The sequence below is a fragment of the Protopterus annectens genome, chromosome 4.part1, assembly GCF_019279795.1.
Source record: "Protopterus annectens isolate FY-2018-M chromosome 4.part1, PAN1.0, whole genome shotgun sequence".
In the NCBI taxonomy this organism is placed as follows: Eukaryota; Metazoa; Chordata; order Ceratodontiformes; family Protopteridae; genus Protopterus; species Protopterus annectens.
The window spans coordinates 112,547,018-112,566,326 of NC_056734.1; the positions used below are offsets into that span (position 1 = coordinate 112,547,018).

A 19,309-nucleotide genomic window follows, 5' to 3' on the forward strand; every position below is an offset into this window, starting at 1 on the left:
AAATACTGCATCAGTGTCAGATGTGGTACTAGGTAAATTTATGACGTACTCATTTTGTGGCTGCATGTATGTCAAATCAACAGGGCAAAAGAATGTCAATACAAGTTCTAAGGTTGACACCACAGCTGCTGACTTTTGGCACCAGCAATCACAGGATGAGGCTGGTAGAAATATATCTGGAAGAATGGAGAGGGGAGGCTTGCAATGGTAATAAGCACAGAAACTGCGGCTCTGGAAAGTGCTCCCTGATCCCTTTTCCTATGCAGATGTGAGAGCTAGCCATCTAAACATGATGCTTTAACTCCCAAATAGATTGCTTCAGTATCCAATAATCAAGCTCTGGAGTCAGGGAGGACTGGGGCAAGGACAACTTGAGTATTAGGGCATAGTCTGTGGGTCTCAGTGATGAGAAAGTCAGAAAAATAATCTCTGACCTTGTCCTGAGTTGTGGGAGTGGAAGGATGAGCCAGTTTTCATATGCATGGTAATCAGATCGGAGATTTCCATACAGATAACTTCCAAAGGACTGTATTGAGTTATGTGACTCGTCGATCTCAAGGTTGGAAATGTTTGATAATAAGGGCCTGGCTTTGTAGCCAGATGACTCATGGCTCAGGCCTCATATCAATGATGGCCTCTTTCATTAGGAGATTTTTATGTTTTTCCTGGCATCATTTTCATACTGTCTAATTAAGCCACAAACTGATAAATACCACCATTGCAGGTCGCTGCACCTCTAAAAAGCTCCTAATAATCCAGAGGTTATATTCAGGACTCCTAATAATCCAATAAGCTTAAAACCAAGCTTTTTGTCAGCGCTCTGCACCAACTTCTTCAGAAAGCAAACTAAAAACAAAGAACAATGCATCTGTCCCATTATTTAAGCATCATAGCTCCACCCAAACACTCCCCCTTGTGGACACACCTGAAAATTGCACATCAATGCACTTAAAAAACTTAACCACAGAAAAACTGTGCATCACTATTTGTATGAGATTAACATGACCAGCCCTGAATATTTGTAATCAAACTAATACTCTAAATTTACGCCACCAACATAGCATGTATACAATCTTAAATACCTGGTAGACACTATAAACACAATAGTGGTAAACCCAGGAAAAGTATATGTGTGTAGCGCCTGTTTTAAAAAAAGCCATGTAAATAAATCAAAATGCCATTCAGATGGTAACATAACTCGATGGAAGACTACAAACCATGAGTTGATATAAAATATACAAAATACATCCATGAGTATACCTTGGAAATGAATGCTTAACATTGTTATGTTGTTATCATAACCATCTGATAATAGTAGCAGTATTAGTAGCAAAAAAAAAAAAAAAAGTTATATATTATATATTGATTGTATATTGTGTGTAGCGGCCGGTACTAGGAGGCTGACGTCCCTTACATAAAAGACTATTCTGAGGAATGATCAAACTACACATCCCCCGCTTAAAATAATGGACCACAATGTAACCATTGATAAAGACATTAAAAAATAAAACCAATAATAACAAAGTAGCTCTAAACCATTTTAACAATCAAAAAACGAAGAAAGAAACAATCCCCATAAAATAGCTAAAAAGGTGGTCATTCCCAAGGGGAATAAATCAGTCTAAGAAGCTTCAAACTGGCCCTTCACAATAGCCCTCTTTTGGTGGATTGGATGTTCACTATCGAAGTGTAGGTATGAATTTGAAAATGTCGGCTTCTCTGAGACTTGAATGCAAGGAGTTGATGTGGCAACTCAAATTAGAAGCTTACCACCTACCTGGACTAAACAGCATGCTTTCTATTAGTTGCTTTCTTAAACTGAGAAGCCTAGTTAGGTGAAGCTTCTTAGACTGATTTAATCCCCTTGGGAATGACCACCTTTGTAGCTATTTTATGGGGATTGTTTCTTTCTTCGTTTTTTGATTGTTAAAATGGTTTAGTGCTACTTTGTTATTATTGGTTTTATTTTTTAATGTCTTTATCAATGGTTACATTGTGGTCCATTATTTTAAGCGGGGGATGTGTAGTTTGATCATTCCTCAGAATAGTCTTTTATGTAAGGGACGTCAGCCTCCTAGTACCAGCCGCTACACACAATATACAATCAATATATAATATATAACTTTTTTTTTTTGCTACTAATACTGCTACTATTATCAGATGGTTATGATAACAACATAACAATGTTAAGCATACATTTCCAAGGTGTACTCATGGATGTATTTTGTATATTTTATATCAACTCATGGTTTGTAGTCTTCCATCGAGTTGTGCTACCATCTGAATGGCATTTTGATTTATTTACATGGCTTTTTTAAAACAGGCGCTACACACATATACTTTTCCTGGGTTTACCACTATTGTGTTTATAGTGTCTACCAGGTATTTAAGATTGTATACATGCTATGTTGGTGGCGTAAATTTAGAGTATTAGTTTGATTACAAATATTCAGGGCTGGTCATGTTGATCTTATACAAATGGTGATGCACAGTTTTTCTGTGGTTAAGTTTTTTAAGTGCATTGATGTGCAATTTTCAGGTGTGTCCACAAGGGGGAGTGTTTGGGTGGAGCTATGATGCTTAAATAATGGGACAGATGTATTGTTCTTTGTTTTTAGTTTGCTTTCTGAAGAAGTTGGTGCAGAGCGCCGACAAAAAGCTTGGTTTTAAGCTTATTGGATTATTAGGAGTCCTGACTATAACCTCTGGATTATTAGGAGCTTTTTAGAGGTGCAGCGACCTGCAACGGTTGTATTTATCAGTTTATAATTAAGCCACAAGCAAACAGAGCATCAGTTAAGCCTTGTATTTATCTACTAAACAATACACACAACTAGTATGCTGATTTTTGCATGCAATGACCCTGCTATTGCCTGGTGAAGGGGAAAACAAGGCTCAGGCTTGCACACCAAGGAAGGGAAAAGGTACAGAAAAAGTACAGAAGAGTACTGGCTTACATCATAATTTATTTATTTATTTTATTTATTTAACATTTGTTAATCGGGGAACGTCTGACTTGGAACGAGACAATTTTCAGCGGATGCCCGGGGAGAAACACTCCAGACGCATGTCTTTTTAACATGGGAGGAAACCTTAGCACCAAGAAGAAACCCACACAAACACATGGAGGACATGCAGACTCCACACAGAAGGCACCCCAGCCGAGAATCGAACCAGAGAACCTCTTGCTGTGAGGTGACAATGCTACTGCTGCACCACTGTGCCATCCAAGTTGGTGGAAGTGGTCTCCAGCAAAACATCCAATTCAGATTAAGCTTTCTGACAATGAATAACAAAAACACTATGTAATATAAGCTTGAGAACTCCACATGACACATTTGTGCAGCAAAGAACTGGAGAACTGCAAAAATAGATTGTCAGAAGGAAGCAGCTTAAAAGCTCTGAGTGATAAGTGGTCCTAATGCCTGTTTGTTTTTTAATTTCTCCAAGTCTTTTGGGTTTCTAATACCATGACGAGAATGTACCCCCAATCCTAAGTCAAAGTATGATTAATGTTTATGAAATTAGTATTCTTTCAATCTTTGATATCAGCCAAAAGTGCTCTTCGCAGCACCCGCAATGTGCCCAGTAATGACTCCTTCTGCAATCCATACAGGGTTACATGGATTGGTAACATATCTAAATATGATCATAGATTCTTTTTTATAAGACCTGTTGCTCCTACTACTACTGGAACTGTCTGCGTAACTTTCTTCCACATTGCTCTTGTTAATGCCTGCAGATCTTGATATTTTATGACTTTGTGTCTCTCTGTAAGCAGGACACTGTAGTCACTGGGTGTGGCAATTTCATTGAGCAATGCTACTTTTGTCTTCTTTTCTTGGACCACTATATCTGGTTTTCTAGCATCTATCTTTTGAACTGCTGGTAATGGATGATCCCATGTGATATAAACTTCATCATTTTCCATGATGCTTTGTGGCTCATGTTTCCAGTGTTTTTCAGCCACTTCAGTATCATAATGACTACACAATCCCCAGTGCAATAGTCTTGCCACATTATTATGCCTTTCATTATACAGTCCTTCTGCCATTAGTGTGTCACAACCAGCAACTAGGTGTGCGACTGTTTCCAATTCGGTTTTACAAAACTTGCATTCGTCTGTTTCTCCCACATGTTCAATGGACTTTGTAAGCCAACGTGTACATAGTCCATTATCTTGAGCTGCCAATATTATCCTTTCATCTCTTGGTTTGAATTTACCTCTCCTTAACCACTCCTGCGTTCGTTCCTGATCAACATGAGGTTCTTCCAGACGTTTCCTGTACTTGCAACTATATTTATACATTTTCCATATTTCTTGCCTTCTCATCAGGTCCTTCACCTTATATTCTCTCTTTTATTTTTTGGCACATTCTGTTGCTGCCTGATTTTTATCTACTTCTGGTTTGATTTCCACTCCTGCTTGACAAAGATATGCTTCTGCTAAATTAAGCAGAGAAGTCATCTTAGATTTATTCTCCTCATGCTTCAAAACTTTCACTACGTTTGGGTCTTCTGAGGTCAGCAGATAAGTGTTGAGTCCCACAATTGCAAATCTATACATGTAATCAATTTCAGGGAAGCCCATCCCTCCTTCAGAACGGGGAATATATAATCTTGTTATACACTGATTTTTATACATCATTTGGTGAGCATGAAACATTCTTCTTGTTTTAATATCTAATCTATCCAACACTTTATGAGGCCAGTCAATCACTCCAAAACTGTAAGTTAGGAAAGGAAGAGCAAATTGGTTTACAGCTTGGATCTTTTTCCAAGATGTCAACACTTTTCTCAGGATTAATTTAAGTCTTCTAAAGTATTCCTTACTGAGTTTTATTCACGTGTTAATGTTTTATTGCTGATCTTTCATCAGTTCCCAAATATTTACACAATCCCTCTTGTTCAAGTTCTTTTATATCACGTTCTTGTCCCAAACGGATATTTTCCTGATGATGCAGTTTCCCTGCTTTAAAGGTTGCTTTTGCACATTTATCAAAACCAAATGACATTCTTATATCATCTGAAAAAGTTTTGACAACCTGCAGCTATGCTTTCAGTTCTTTACCTGATGAGCTATACAGTTTAACATCATTGACAAAAGAGTGGATGAGAAGTCTTTAGACTTTGTTTTCTAGGAGCCAAATTATAGCCTTGACCTAAAGCTGTTAAGTAAACAGCTTAATGGGTTAAGGGCAAGACAGAATAACAACAGCGACAGATAGTCATCCTGGAATATCCCCCTTTGAATTTTTACCCCTGGGATAATAATTTGTCCTTTATCATGGCTTAACTGCACAGTGGTCTGCCACTGTTTCATGGTTACTGTAATGCAGTCAATCAGTGTAGGGTGGACCTTATACATTTTTAAACACTCTTTTTATCCATGAATGTGAGATACTATAAAATGCTTTTTTTTGTAGTCAATCCATGCCATACTTGGATTCTTCCCCTTTTTACAGTTCTCCACTATGAGTTTATTAACAACAAATGATCCTTTGTTCCATACGACTTTCTTCTATTGCCCTTTTGTTCTACTGCCATAATTGAGTTTTCTTCGAAAAGACTATAAACTCTGTCAGCGTCAATTCCGATATATAGTTTATACGTTGTCGGAAGGCTAGTTATTGGTCTATAATTTTTAGGGTAGCTTGCAGGTTCACTCTTACGTAGTAGCACTGTTTTTCCGGTTGTTAACCAAGTTGGTGTCTGTTCAGGGTGTGCATACAAATAGTTCTTACTCATGGCTAAGTCTTCGTGCAAAGATGTTATTACTTTTAACCAAAAGTTAGGTACTGCATCTGGGCCTGGGGTTTTCCAACTAGAGGCTTTTCTTAACATTGCTTCAGTCTCTCTGGCTGTTGCTTCATCCCATTTCATATCCTGTACCTTTAAACTTTTTATTCTTTCTTTCACTTCTTTTATCCATATAGCATCTTTGTTATGTTCCACAGGATCTTCATGGATATTTCTTCAAAATGTATCTATTTCTTCTTTTTTTGAAGGTCTTTCAATTCCTTTTACCTTGTTTCCCAGTTCTTTTTGGGTCATCAATAAACTGCTTATTTTGTACTTTTCCTTTATATTTATCTGTTATCTTCTAAGTTTTTCCGCCTGCGCTGAACTTTTTAATTTATTTGCGATAGTGCATGATAGATCCTGGTCTGTTTTATCACATCTATCTTTCTTAGTATTTTTACTGATCTGTTTCCTCTTCTATAATCTTCTAACAGTGCCACTTCTTAATTGCTTTATAGTTTTCTCTGTCTGATACTTCCATGATGGTATTCGATTTCTCCCCTTCCTTTCCCTCACTACCCTGTGTTCATGTGGTAGAACTTTATCAGTTATTAATTTAGCTGCACAGTAATATATCTTGTTTACATCTGTTACATCACATGGATCTCTATGGACAGTCCTAATTACCGTGTTCATTTATCAGACTTCTAACTTTTCGGGGTTTTATTGACCTTCTGCAGTCCATTTATTTCATTGATCTTAATATATCTGTTTCTATTAAATCAAGCAACTCTTCTCTTAGCTCATTTTCCTCCAAGCTGACGGCACATCCCTTGTTTTCCATTTCCTGCTGGCTTTCTATAGAAAGTTCTACAGCATCTTCCTGTGGCACCTTCTCTTCAATTTCATCCTGCGACCTCCACTGCTTTGGCATATGGGAGCTCACTGGCCTATCACTCCTCAACATTGACTGCATCAGAGTTTCCACACTTTCCTGTTCCTTCTCTTGCTGTCTAGCTTCAAGTGAGCTTTTATACTGGTTTTCTGTGGAAGGCTCCAAGCTATCTTGATATGGCACCTGACCAATTGCTTCCTGTTTCACTTGTTCCCTCTTAATTTGGATATCCATCTCTCTGCCCTGTTGTGGTGCTTTTCGCATTATATTTTCTACACCGAATCCTTCACTTTGCAGGTGTTCTACAATCTCACTTTCTATTTCTTTAACGTTTCCGTTACTAATCTCCTTTTCCACTTTTCCTCTTTGTCTTCCTATTTTTTGTATTGTAAAGTTTTCCATATCTGGATTCCTTTGCCTATATTTCTCTTCAAATATCTTTGGGACTGCCTTCTTTATATTGATTCATTTGGCTTTCTCCTTTGCATAGATATCTGCACCATATCAAATCTCTCTCTTTCCCATGTCCATATTTCTTTTGTATACTTTTCAAAAATATCTAGATTGTGTTTATATTTTTGCACTTCCTCAGAAGCTTCTTTTTCCAAAAATATCAAAGTTTCTTGATCTATATATCGTTTTTCAAAAATCTGTTGTATTAATGAACGCAAATTTTTATTTGAAGCTTCTGACAGTTTTTTCTGTGAAAGTATTTTTCTTTCCTCTAATTTATCTCTTAATCTTTGTGTATATCTTGCGTCTGAGAATTCTGGGCTTTTTGTATAATAGTAACAATACATAATTTCTTTTTTATCCTCAATAGTCCACTCTGTCTTTATGGCTCTTCTTTGGCTTATCAGTTTTTGTGATTTTTGTGGACTGCTACTTCCTTCTACAACATGGGGCCCATCCTCCCCCTGGGCCTGGCCTGGCCCCATTGTAGGAATGTTTCTGTATTTTGAGGATTCTGCACTGTCATTTTTTCCAGTCCTGACACCAGTGCACCTCCCAGGGTTGGGCACATTTTTAACCTTGGTCTTGTGCACCCTGCTATCTTTTTTAGTTTTGACCTACTTCTGTCCATGACATATGCTATATAAATACAGTCTATATATCAATGTCGCCTTGGTGAGATTTTGTGAAAAACAGGATCCACCTTGTGAAGGTACTCAACAAGACTTGAAGATTAATTCAATTTCAGCACTACTATTCTCCTTTGCTTGCTGACTTTTCATCTCTCCATTCGGACCACAAATGCCTGTGGTATACAGCAACAAATGTTGCTGAATATGGACCACTTCTTAACAGATTTTGTGTTACACCCTTAAACATTATGGAGGTGTAATCCTGGACCTCCCATGAAAAATATCCAAACCTGCAGTATTTATGTCTTACTGTCATAGCTATGATTATCCGTTGGTGTAACTGAATACTTGTGAAAACTCACTTCAAGCTTCGGCTTAGCTACTAAAAATTGGTATCTCAATATGCCTGTAGCTGAGTTCTCCTCTTTTTCTTGCTATCTATAATCCTGAGATTTGCACTAGACTCGCTATACATGACCGTACATCAGACTTACTTCACTAAGCTTGCTGTTATTATGTTTCACACACTAACTTTTTCAATTATGCATAAACTTATCCCTTTAATTACTTAGTATGGTAATGAGTATTACATGGTAGTATCATATTAATAAATAGAGAAACCTGGGGAAAGAGAAGCCTGACAGGGTTAATACAGACTTGCAGCACAAACAACTGATTTATTATCTGAAGCAGTAGCCTCCAACAATTTGACACATTCACTTTTTGTTCTCTTTACACTCTGAGCATTTATACCATGTGAAAAAGGACTTGACGATTGAGTTTTGACTGCAAATTTTTCATACTTTGAAGTGCTATAAATGGTTTGCAAGCTTCCACTATAATGTGCAGTCTGTCCATTTATCCTTAATATGCAGTCTACAAAACATTTTTGCTAAAACAGAGTAAAATACAGCCTGCTGTATGCCAGTAAAACATAAAAAGACAAAATGACTCACAAAGCTCCTATTAACTTGTGGCATAATTAAGTACACATTTTCTTATTATTCTCTGACAAGATTGTTATATACACTAAGCACAGTCTGGTCATTTATTAGGTAGAGGAAGGGGAAAAGTATCACTTGGGTTATCTTTAGCTTATTGTATAAGCAAAAAAAGAAGTTATGCACTCACCATAACGTTCCATCTGACTTGTTTTTCTACATTTGTCTTCAACCTGTGGGTTCCCGGATCCTGCTTGGATTCGACTCGGTTGCATATCCAGCATCTGATCCGAGCTCTAAGCTCCTCCTCTACCTATAACGCCCCTGTTTCCTTCCTCACGTCAGATCGAGTTTGCTCCCCAATCTAGTATTCATACCTGACCCAACACACCTTATCCCATACCAGAAAGTCCATGAGCAAGAAGGAGGATGAGAGGCACCCTGATGGTGACCACCTGTTCTAGTCGTGAGACCACCACACAGTTTATACAAGGCAGGGGAAAAGAGGGAGGGACGGATGAAGACAAATGAACAACAACAACTCAGATGGAACGTTATGGTGAGTACATAACTTCTTTATCTGAATTTTTTGTCTTCATTTGGTCTTCAACCTGTGGGACAGAGTCCACAGCTACTAAGCACCTGGGAGGCCCTCATGGAAGGATATTCTGGAGCACAGTGGAGCCAAAGGATCCCCTGTTCCTGGATATGATGCCCAACTTATAATGCAAGATGAAGGTATGAGATGAGGCCCAAGCAGCCACAGAGTATATATCATCTAACGAAACTCTGGACCAAAAGGCTGGTGAAGTAGCCATAGATCTGGTGGAATGTGCCTTCACATGACCTGGCGGGGATATACCCCTAGCAGAATACACCTGAATTATACACTGGGAAATTCAGTGGGCGACAGTGACCTTAGATACTGGTTTCCCTAAAAAGGGTTTAGAGTAGAAAATGCAGAGTTGGTCAGACTTACAAAAAGCTTTAGTCCTGTGCAGGTAAAAGTGCAACTGTCTGCGCACATCCAATAAATGCAATTTGTATTCTTCCTTGTTTTTAAAATTTGGGAAGCAGACCAGGAGATTAATCACCTGATTAATGTTGGACTCTGACGCTACCTTATGAAGAAAGTATGGATTAGTACACAAGGACATCCTGTCCTTATGAAAAATCATATAAGGGGCTTTGACCAACAATGCGTGAAGTTCCGAAACTCTCCTGGCAGAAGTAATAGCAAGCAAGAAAGCTGTCTTCCAGGACAAAAATTGTAGATCCACAGAGGCTGCAGGCTCAAAGTGGGGGAGAAACTAAAGCCTGCAGCACTAGCATAAGATCCCATGGTGGCGTTGGGTCAGGGGTCATAGAAGAAAAGTGCCTTTGAGGAAGGCCTTGCAAAACTTTGAAGATGCTAAGGAAACCATACTATCACCTACATGAAAATAAGAAGTTGCAGCAAGTTGGACATTGACTGTCAAAAAACTGGCACCTTGCTGAAAGATCCCAGCTAAAAATTCCAAAACCATGGAAACCGGTGCGGTGAAGGGATCTAGGGCACTCTGTGAAGCCCAGATCGAAAAACGTCTCCATTTGCTAGAGTAAGTGTGATGTCATGAGACTTTCTGTATATATAGGAAGTGATGTATTTTTTCTGTGACTCTGATGAAGCCTAAGATTGAGACTCTAATGATACCCTGAATCATTTTAATGCTCTTGTCAAAATAATTCTAGACAAACATTTTCCATCCACCAAAAATACAGTTAGGGGTAACACCTGTGCATTGCTAACCTCTAATCTTAAAACATTAATTAGTACCTTTTAATTCCTTATACCTTTACTTTCCCTTCTTCACTTACTTCCTTAATTCTATCAAATTCTCTTTCCTGACTTTCTTTCTAAATATGCCATAAGCCTGTTTTTCCTCACTTCATATTGCAATTTCTGTTTGTATTAGACTGACTTACCATTCATTTTTCTACAACCTGTCTAAAATTTCAATAAATAGGCCACGGTGGTACAGCGGTTAGCATTGCCACCTCACAGCAAGAGGTTCTCTGGTTTGACCCTTGGCTGGGGTGCCTTCTGTGCAGAGTCTGCATGCCCTCCCTGTGGTCTTGTGGGTTTCCTCCGGGTGCTCCGGTTTCCTTCCACATCCCAAAGACATGCTGTAGGTGGATTGGACACACTAAATTGGCCCTAGGTGTGAGTGCATGCGTGTGCGTGCATTCTGTGGAAGGCAGGGCGCCGGGCTGGCAACTCGACACCGTAAAACTCCACTGCCAATTATGAGCGGACAGTGATCCGCTGTGGGTACCCCTAATCGGGAAAAGCTGAAAGAAGAAGAAAAAGATTAAATAATTGTCATATAACTTGCATCGATTCTTAACAAATGTTTTTATATTATGTCTACTTTGTTATAATTATTTACACTGCAGATTTTTTTTTTATTTTTGAAGATTGTAAAATTATTGTTCTTAAAATGTTTTTAATACTATAGAGCTTTTCTCTTAGGATCTCCACTAAAATGGGCTTCTACCTAGTCAGACTTTCCTGGCAATAAAATGTCAATAAATAAATAATTATAAAATTAATGAAAGAAAAGGACCACATTTGGAAACTTTGAAAAATATCCAAGTCCCATTATGCTAACTTTACTTCACTCAGAAGAGTTGTTAAACAGGCAGTTTCGTACTTAACAACTGAAATAATATCAAGGCCCCAAATTCAACCTTGTTCTACACAGTAAAAAAAAGACATTGCCTACCTTCCATTTTGCTATGTAAAAATCTAACAAGAGACTACATTAAAACTACCATAATGTCATTTGAGACACAAAAACACTCTCATCCCCTAGACCAGTGACAATCATCATCATCTCTTTCAAGACTATCCTAAATGCTGTCCCTAAGTATATAGCCTTATCCTAGATCTTACTTTTTCCAAGAGTTACATACTCTATTTGTGTCCATCTCAACCCAGATGCCAGAAGGGCAATAGTAAAAGAGGTACTAATACCAAAACTGGAATATTCACTACCCATAACACCTGCCCACGGCAGCTAGAGCTGCACAATTATTTTCCTGTCGTACCGTTAAAATCACACATTAACATCACTGTCCCTCTCTTGGAACCAAACAACACAGAAAAATTACACAGAAATGTCCAATAATACATTGTCAGAATTGCAACCAAATTCGATAAGGAAACCTCATATATCCTTAAGCACAGCAACTAAGAACAACTAAAAACACTGCTTTTGGATGACAATAACTAACTTCACCAAAATCTTTCCCTCCATATTACATTGTCTAGCACCTCAAACAGCAAAAGATTCAACCAAATATTTCACTGCGGCTTACACGAGATATAAAAAAAGCTAAGGCATAAGAAATAAAGCATGGAAAAATTGACATTTAGAAAAAGTACTAAACAATCTGCAATTATATTGACACTTATGAAATCTAACCAAAAATATCACCCTAAAGGCTGAGCAAAACAAACTATTTTACAAGAAAACCACAAAAAAACTCCAAGAAAAGTTTTAGTAAATAGTCAATAAACTTATTAAACATGGACAAAAATCACAGTCCTGCCCTTTTTGACATAAAACAATCTATAACACTCAACACAAATTTAACTCATGCTACATAAATGCTGCTAATTCCCTTACTAAGGGAATTAGCAGCATTTACTCAACACATCAGTAAGTGACTTGGATGCTATCACAACTTCCATGTCACGTACCACAACTCCACCCATTATAATACTCAAAAACATAAACTCACCTCTCTTGCAGCTGTAGAATGTCTCAAAATAGCTGAAGAAACCATCAAATACACAATATTGATACTTATACATTCCAAGAAGGAATAGTCCCCAGACTCTAAAAACAACCCTATGTTATTCCTTAACATAAAGTAGGTAACCCACTTGAACATGCACACTACAGACCTATCGTCATCTTGTCCCCTCTGTCTAAAGTACTAAAAAGATGTGCTCTAACACAGCTGATCAACTACCTACCACAGAATAAGTTACCATAGCACAGGACTGCGATTACTAAGTTTTGTAAACTATATTCAAGACAGACAAAATAAAGGTGAACTCGCTACATTCCTATTTTTAGGCCTGTCCAAACATCTGATACAGTTTCATATCCCATGATATTACTTAGAATCAAACAACAATAATAAAATCAGTTTGTTTAAAAGCTGCCTCAGCCACTGAACAGTATGTGTATGTTGGACTGAGGAGCTGTCAGCTCCACAACAAATAATATTAGGTGTGCCCCAAGGTTCAATATTACGACCTTTATTCTTTAATATACTTATAAGTCACTTACTCAACAAATATAATCCAATATGCAGATGACTCAGCACTAATATGTGCTGCCTCTTCAATCAAACAGCCCAAGGCAACCTGCAACATTCCTTCACAAAAACTGAAAAATGACTAGAGAAATCTACTCTACACCTAAATCAAAATATTATAAGACTAAACTAATGGCAGTTGTACAGCTCAAAGAATCCCACAAACATAAAACGACTTGAATGTTGTATAAAGGAAATGAATGTGATGGCCGCTCACTCTCAAAGTATGAGCTGCACTGTAAAACATTCATTACAATACTCAGTCTAGGGATCTAAATGTCTTCAGCAACATCAACAGAATGGTTTAGAGGGACAGGTATAGTTCTCAAAGGGAAACCCTGCTGTGGAGGACTCCCCATCCACATAAAACAAAGCTCATCCCTGTCCATATTCAGGTGCAACTTGGATCTATGGATGGGAAACAGAAAATTTATCCCAGGACTGCTCCCTGTACTGCTAATGGAGACAGGCTGTTCCCAAATGCTTTATCCTGTGCATGGATCCCCTCAAATTATCTATGGTATGATCCAAGATATTCTCAGTAGGGGTAATATATAATTATCGACCACGGGATGGGTAATGCCAATCTCCAACCAAATGGGATAGGTTAATTCGAGCAATAAATGACAAACTGGCTAGGTTTAAAACGGCATGCAAGGACAGCTAGCCTAGTACTTACATATGAACCTATGAACAATGACTATACCTTATGATGTTGTGCATACCAAGCTTTACAACACACGTGCAGCACTCAAACTGAACAAGAAGCAGTATGGCCACACATCTGCATATGCATCACAAAACAGTGTACAGTTTCCCAGGGTTGGCTGTTTGATTCCAGTCAAAAATATCAACACTGAAACCTGAAAAATGAACAGTGGCAGAACATATGCTTGCTTGAAGAATAACAAGTGTGGGCATTTGCATATATACATACACAGATAGACATATTTGCAATGGCATGCTCATTCTACTGTATGTAGACATGTATGCTCTGAGTGTGCATGCTGTAAAAACATCACTAGACTCTTTGAATGTCCATCACTGAGAGTGCCAATTATAAGAATACTACATACAAGCCTACAGGCAATGAGTGAGTCCATATGGCACAAACAAAGTAGGTCTATGTACTGGTGTTGCATATATTAGTGGTCTACGTCAGATGTTCGACTTTTCAGAAACTGGAAAAAAAATATCAAAGAGACTACATGATAGAGTTTCATAAAACTCAAACATAACCCCCCCCCCCACAAAAGTCTACCTTTTTTTACATTTTTGCAGGAGGCAAGCCCCCCTGCACCCCCCACACACCCTGCAAATTATATATAGCAACTCCGAGATTGCACTACAGTGAGGAAAAGGGTAAATTTCCTAATCCTCACTGTACTGCGATCTCCAATTAACAGCTTAGAACTTTCAAAAAACGTAATCATATGGTCTCGACCATATTTCAACTGATAAGGACCCATATTAGCATGGTGTATCTTGGTGGGTCAGCTTCCTCTTCCACTGGAAAATACCTGTGTGCCCAGAATGTGGGTATTCAGCCACAATACAGGCATTTGAAAATTTTGCATGACACCACTTACTAGGTTGCTTTCTCAAGCAAGAATTAAAAAAGCAGACTAGGCACACAAGATCTGGTACAGAGAGGACATGAGAAGTTGCATCCTTGAAAATATAAACTTTGACACACTGTGCATTTTCACACCATGCAGGCTACAACACAAAGAATGAGGGGCACACAGTAATAACTGAGTTAACAAGTGCATAGTGTATCTGCATATACTATTTCACTTTGCTCCTAAAAATGTCTCAAATACTGCCCCACAAAGATACTATTTACAGATTAAAATTGGCACAGTGGTGCTGCCCTAATGATAGTAGGACATTCCTTGGCATGCAATGCTAACCTGTTAATCAGACATATTTTAATGCATGCAGGTGGACATAATCTACGTGTGCAGATGCAAAACACACACACAACTGGCTGTATGATGTGTGAAACAGCACCAGGAACATACAGTAATGATGACCAAGTTGATCTCGGCTCAGGAATCTAACTGCTCTATTTCCACCCCGTCTGTTCTGATAAAATTTTGACAGAAACTTGTTTGCTAAAATCATACCCAAGCCAAAACTGTACTAAAGAGCCGCCCTCTCCAAAGCAAAAAACACAGCATCAATGGGACCAGACGGTGTCCCGGGCTGCGTCCTACATGAACTCCAAGAAGAGCTAAACCCAAACATAAAACTACTGTTCAATCTCAGCCTTACTACAGGATATGTACCCAAAGAGTGGCGTACAGCAACAGTGGTCCCTCTCCACAAAGGTGGTGCCTCAACGGACCCTGGAAACTATCGCCCCATAAGCCTGACTAGCTTGGTCTGCAAAGCCATGGAAAGGATCATCATGGACCTCATAAATAAAGATATTGGGGACCTACTGACACTGGATCCTACCCAGTTCGGCTTTGTTAAGGGCAGATCCTGCCTCTTAAACCTGGTTGACTTCTTTGAAACAGTCACCAAGGCCACTGACGAAGGGAAGGTGGTCCATACAGCCTACCTGGAACTCGCAAAAGCCTTCGATACAATACCCCACTCGGGCATTACAGATAAGCTCACCAGCTTAAATATAAACCCCTATGTCACTAGATGGGTTGCAAACTGGCTCAAGGACAGAACCCACATGGTTAGAACTGCTGGAGCCATGTCAGACTCCAAACCAGTTACAAGTGGCGTCCCACAAGGCTCAGTCCTGGGACCTCTCTTGTTCGGTATATATTTCTCAGAGGTACAGGCCAACACAGAAGGACTGTGGCTGACCAAGTTTGCAGATGACTGCAAACTGGGCGCCATAATCGACTCTCCAGCCGACACAAGCATCCTCCAAAAGGGCCTCATAGAAACAGACAACTGGTGCCAGAGCCATGGCCTCAAGTCATCCCCTTTGGCAAAAACAAAGTGCCCACAAATTACCACATAGGTGGTAATCCATTAAGTACAGAAGAAGTAATTAGGGACCTAGGGACCCAAGTTGATAGCAATCTCTCATTTGACAACCACGTGGCCAAAGTGGTTAGAAAAACATTTTATGTAGCCCACCTAATCATGAAGGGATTCACTTCTAGATTAGGGGAGGTCATCGTGCCTCTTTACTCATCCCTCATCAGGCCCATAATCGAGTACAATGCCCCTTTTGGGATGTACCTTACCAAACACCTGCAGCAACTGGAAATACCCCAAAAGTACCTCACCAAGAGGATCAAAGGGCTCAAACAGATGCCATATGCTGCCCGGTTAAAGAAACTCCAGCTCTACTCAGTAGCATACCGCCTGCTCAGAGGCGACCTGTGCCTGACGTATAAAGCCATGTCCAACCCGGAATTACGGGACATGCTGCACCTCAAAAAATCCATATCCCATCGAGCTACACGCTTGAGAGACTTGAACCTCAGCAGTGAAATAAATAGGACATGCTGGAGGGACAGATTCATAACCCAGAGGCTCCCTTCATTCTGGAATAAAATCCCAGTCCAGGTTAGGCAGAGTCCCTCATTGACTCTCTTCAAGAGGAATCTTGATGAGTGGATGGGAGATCGTAGGTTTACCCCGGGTATCACTTCTGTGTCACTGTTAGACAGAGGCACAGTATACTAACCTCGAAAAAGGGCATAGCAAAATTAATTTAAAATGGGTTGGAAAGCCAAACATACACTGGCTAGGCTTATAAATGCCCTAGGGCAGATAGCCTAGTATGAACCTATGAACCTACTCATGCCAAAACCTCTCGATCATCAATATGTGCTCATCACAGTGCAGTTCTTTATAGACTATATATACTAAGCTAGCTGCCCTTGTGGACCATTTTAAGCCTAGACATTTCCCTTAGTGTGCCTCTTGCCCGGGAGGTAAACACCTTTACCATTATACCAATCCAGAATGGTATATTCTCAAAGTTAAACAAATTGCATTTTTAAAATACTCTGATGACAGACATTAAACAAGTAGCCAGCTACATGACTTTGTAATGCACATTTCTTTAATCTACTTCTAATTATCAAATCTTCTCTTGTATACATTTTATTTTCTCCTCCATGCACAAAGCAGTAGTGAAGATGCTATGAAGGGGGAGCTGCCCCAGGTGCAAGATGTCAGGTGGCACACTGGCACTTTAGAAGAGGTGCCAATGGGTCCTTGTAAGCAGTGACAGTAATCATGTAAGAAGCAACGATCACGATTGTGGCTACTTCAATCATAGCCAATCAGTGTTTTTTGTAGTAGGAACTGTAGCAAGGAATTAGTAAAGTTTAGCAAAAGTATTTCCTATTATCTTAGCTTGAAAACTTTTCTTTTTAAATGCAAAGGACAGTCAATGAACTACAGAAAGGTATCACTATGGCTCTTTGTCGCAGTTTATCAAAGGTGTTTGTCTTTCCTGAAGTTTTTTTTTCCTCCTCAACGTTGAGAGCACATTTTTATTTCTATTCCTCAACTGGGTTTGGATGACAAATAGGGGTATTTCCCAGGGTGCCAAATGATCTTGCTACAGCTCTTTTTATGAATTACTGTGAACTGTCTATACAGCACTGTTTTGTAAGTTTGCATGGTACAACAGAGGTAACACTCTATAAATTACAATTCAATCAGTGGCTGCATACACATACAGTTTGGAACTACTGCCTATCATTTAGGTATGCCTGTAACTACACAGGAAATGCTTCAGCCAAAGCGCACCCTTCAGGCACTACAGTAAAATGAATGTGTGCCCATATGACACATCACTTGAAAGATGTGAGAAACAAGTCCAAACTTACAGTAACGCAAAAATATGAAACAAATTAGTAGGACACGTTTCTCAAACAGAAGGCCCTGCATTTGTTCATAAATGCCCTTTAATCCTAACCTGTAATCTATCTCTCAAAACAACAGACACTGAATCTATATGCAAGTAATGACCACAGGTCTACAGTGACTGCTCAGGGTGGTACCCAGTGAGGAAGTTGAACTTTATTAGTAGATAACACACCAGATATCAGGTGGACTGGGAAGGTGCTTTATTCTTTCGATGTACAGGTTGCTACATTACATTACATTATGGAGAACACAAATATTTCTGAAGCAAATACAGCGTTATTCTGTTGGTATGAGTTAGACCTGCTACACAGCCCAGTGCTGCTACAGGATCTGCATGACCCTGTGGTGCACATGACATCTTGTGAATGCAATATTGCATTTGTCAAATGCTGTTTGCGACAAACACATACAACAGATATTCATATCTGCAAGAATGCAGTCATGCCATCAAACCTGGAAAGCAACAGAGAAGTAAAGTTTAAACTGCTTAGACTTAGTGTACATCAAGTAATTACTTTTACACTGTATCACACTACAGATATAAGGTACCACCATGCATAATGTGTCATGTTGCTGCATTCTGTCATACTACTCTAGAATATATTACAGATGTATTATATATGCATCCTCAGGTGGGAGGCCTAGTCATAACGTAACAGGCACAACAAAGAACTATCAGGGCCTATTACTATACTACACATAATGAACCCTAACCTGACATTTTGTACTCTATTGTGCTGTGCATCTCCTGTTTCACACTCATCTATCACCACAAGTGCGACAATGCTACATAGGCACAAGGGGATTGTACAGTGCTCCTTGAAATGTCCCTTACTTTTGCAATGTCTTGCTGCAAGCTGTGTAACTGAAATGCACAAATCCCAGCACAGAAACTTAAGCAATACACATTGACATACCCGTCTGATACAGTGTGTGGTGGAAATGTTGCTGCTCCATCTTCAAACAGAACTATTTTCTTTGTGTTCCATTTGGATTGGCTAACTGTTTCTGGAAGAAAGGTAGGGAGGTTCACATATCCCTTGAAAGCAATAAGGAAGTTCAATGAAAGAAAGGCAAATCTCACCTTTGCTCTTAAGAGCCTAGGGTTACCACCTGTCCCACTTTGCGAGGGACAGTCCCTCTTTGGGCAGTTGTGTCCTGCAAAAAAATTGTAAAAATGGCAAATGTTCTGAGATTTTAGGACAAAATTATTTCCTATATTTTATGTAATAGTTGCATAAAACAGTTACTCTGTATCTGAAACACCTAAATATTATAAGAAACAGAATAAGCAACTAAAATACTACAAGTATAAGTTTTTATTTAGGCAAAAAAGTGAAGTTCTGTCCTTTGTACTGGCCGTGGGTATGTTTCGCTCTGCCAAATCCGACATTTGTACCAAAAATGTCCCACTC

The 19,309-nt window shown here is 39.1% G+C and overlaps 1 protein-coding gene across 1 annotated transcript in view; it reads right to left on the reverse strand.

Moving 5' to 3' along the window:
* Positions 1-19,309, reverse strand: part of LARS2 (leucyl-tRNA synthetase 2, mitochondrial) — a 1,850,943-nt gene that overhangs the window by 902,757 nt on the left and 928,877 nt on the right. The window lies entirely within an intron of this gene.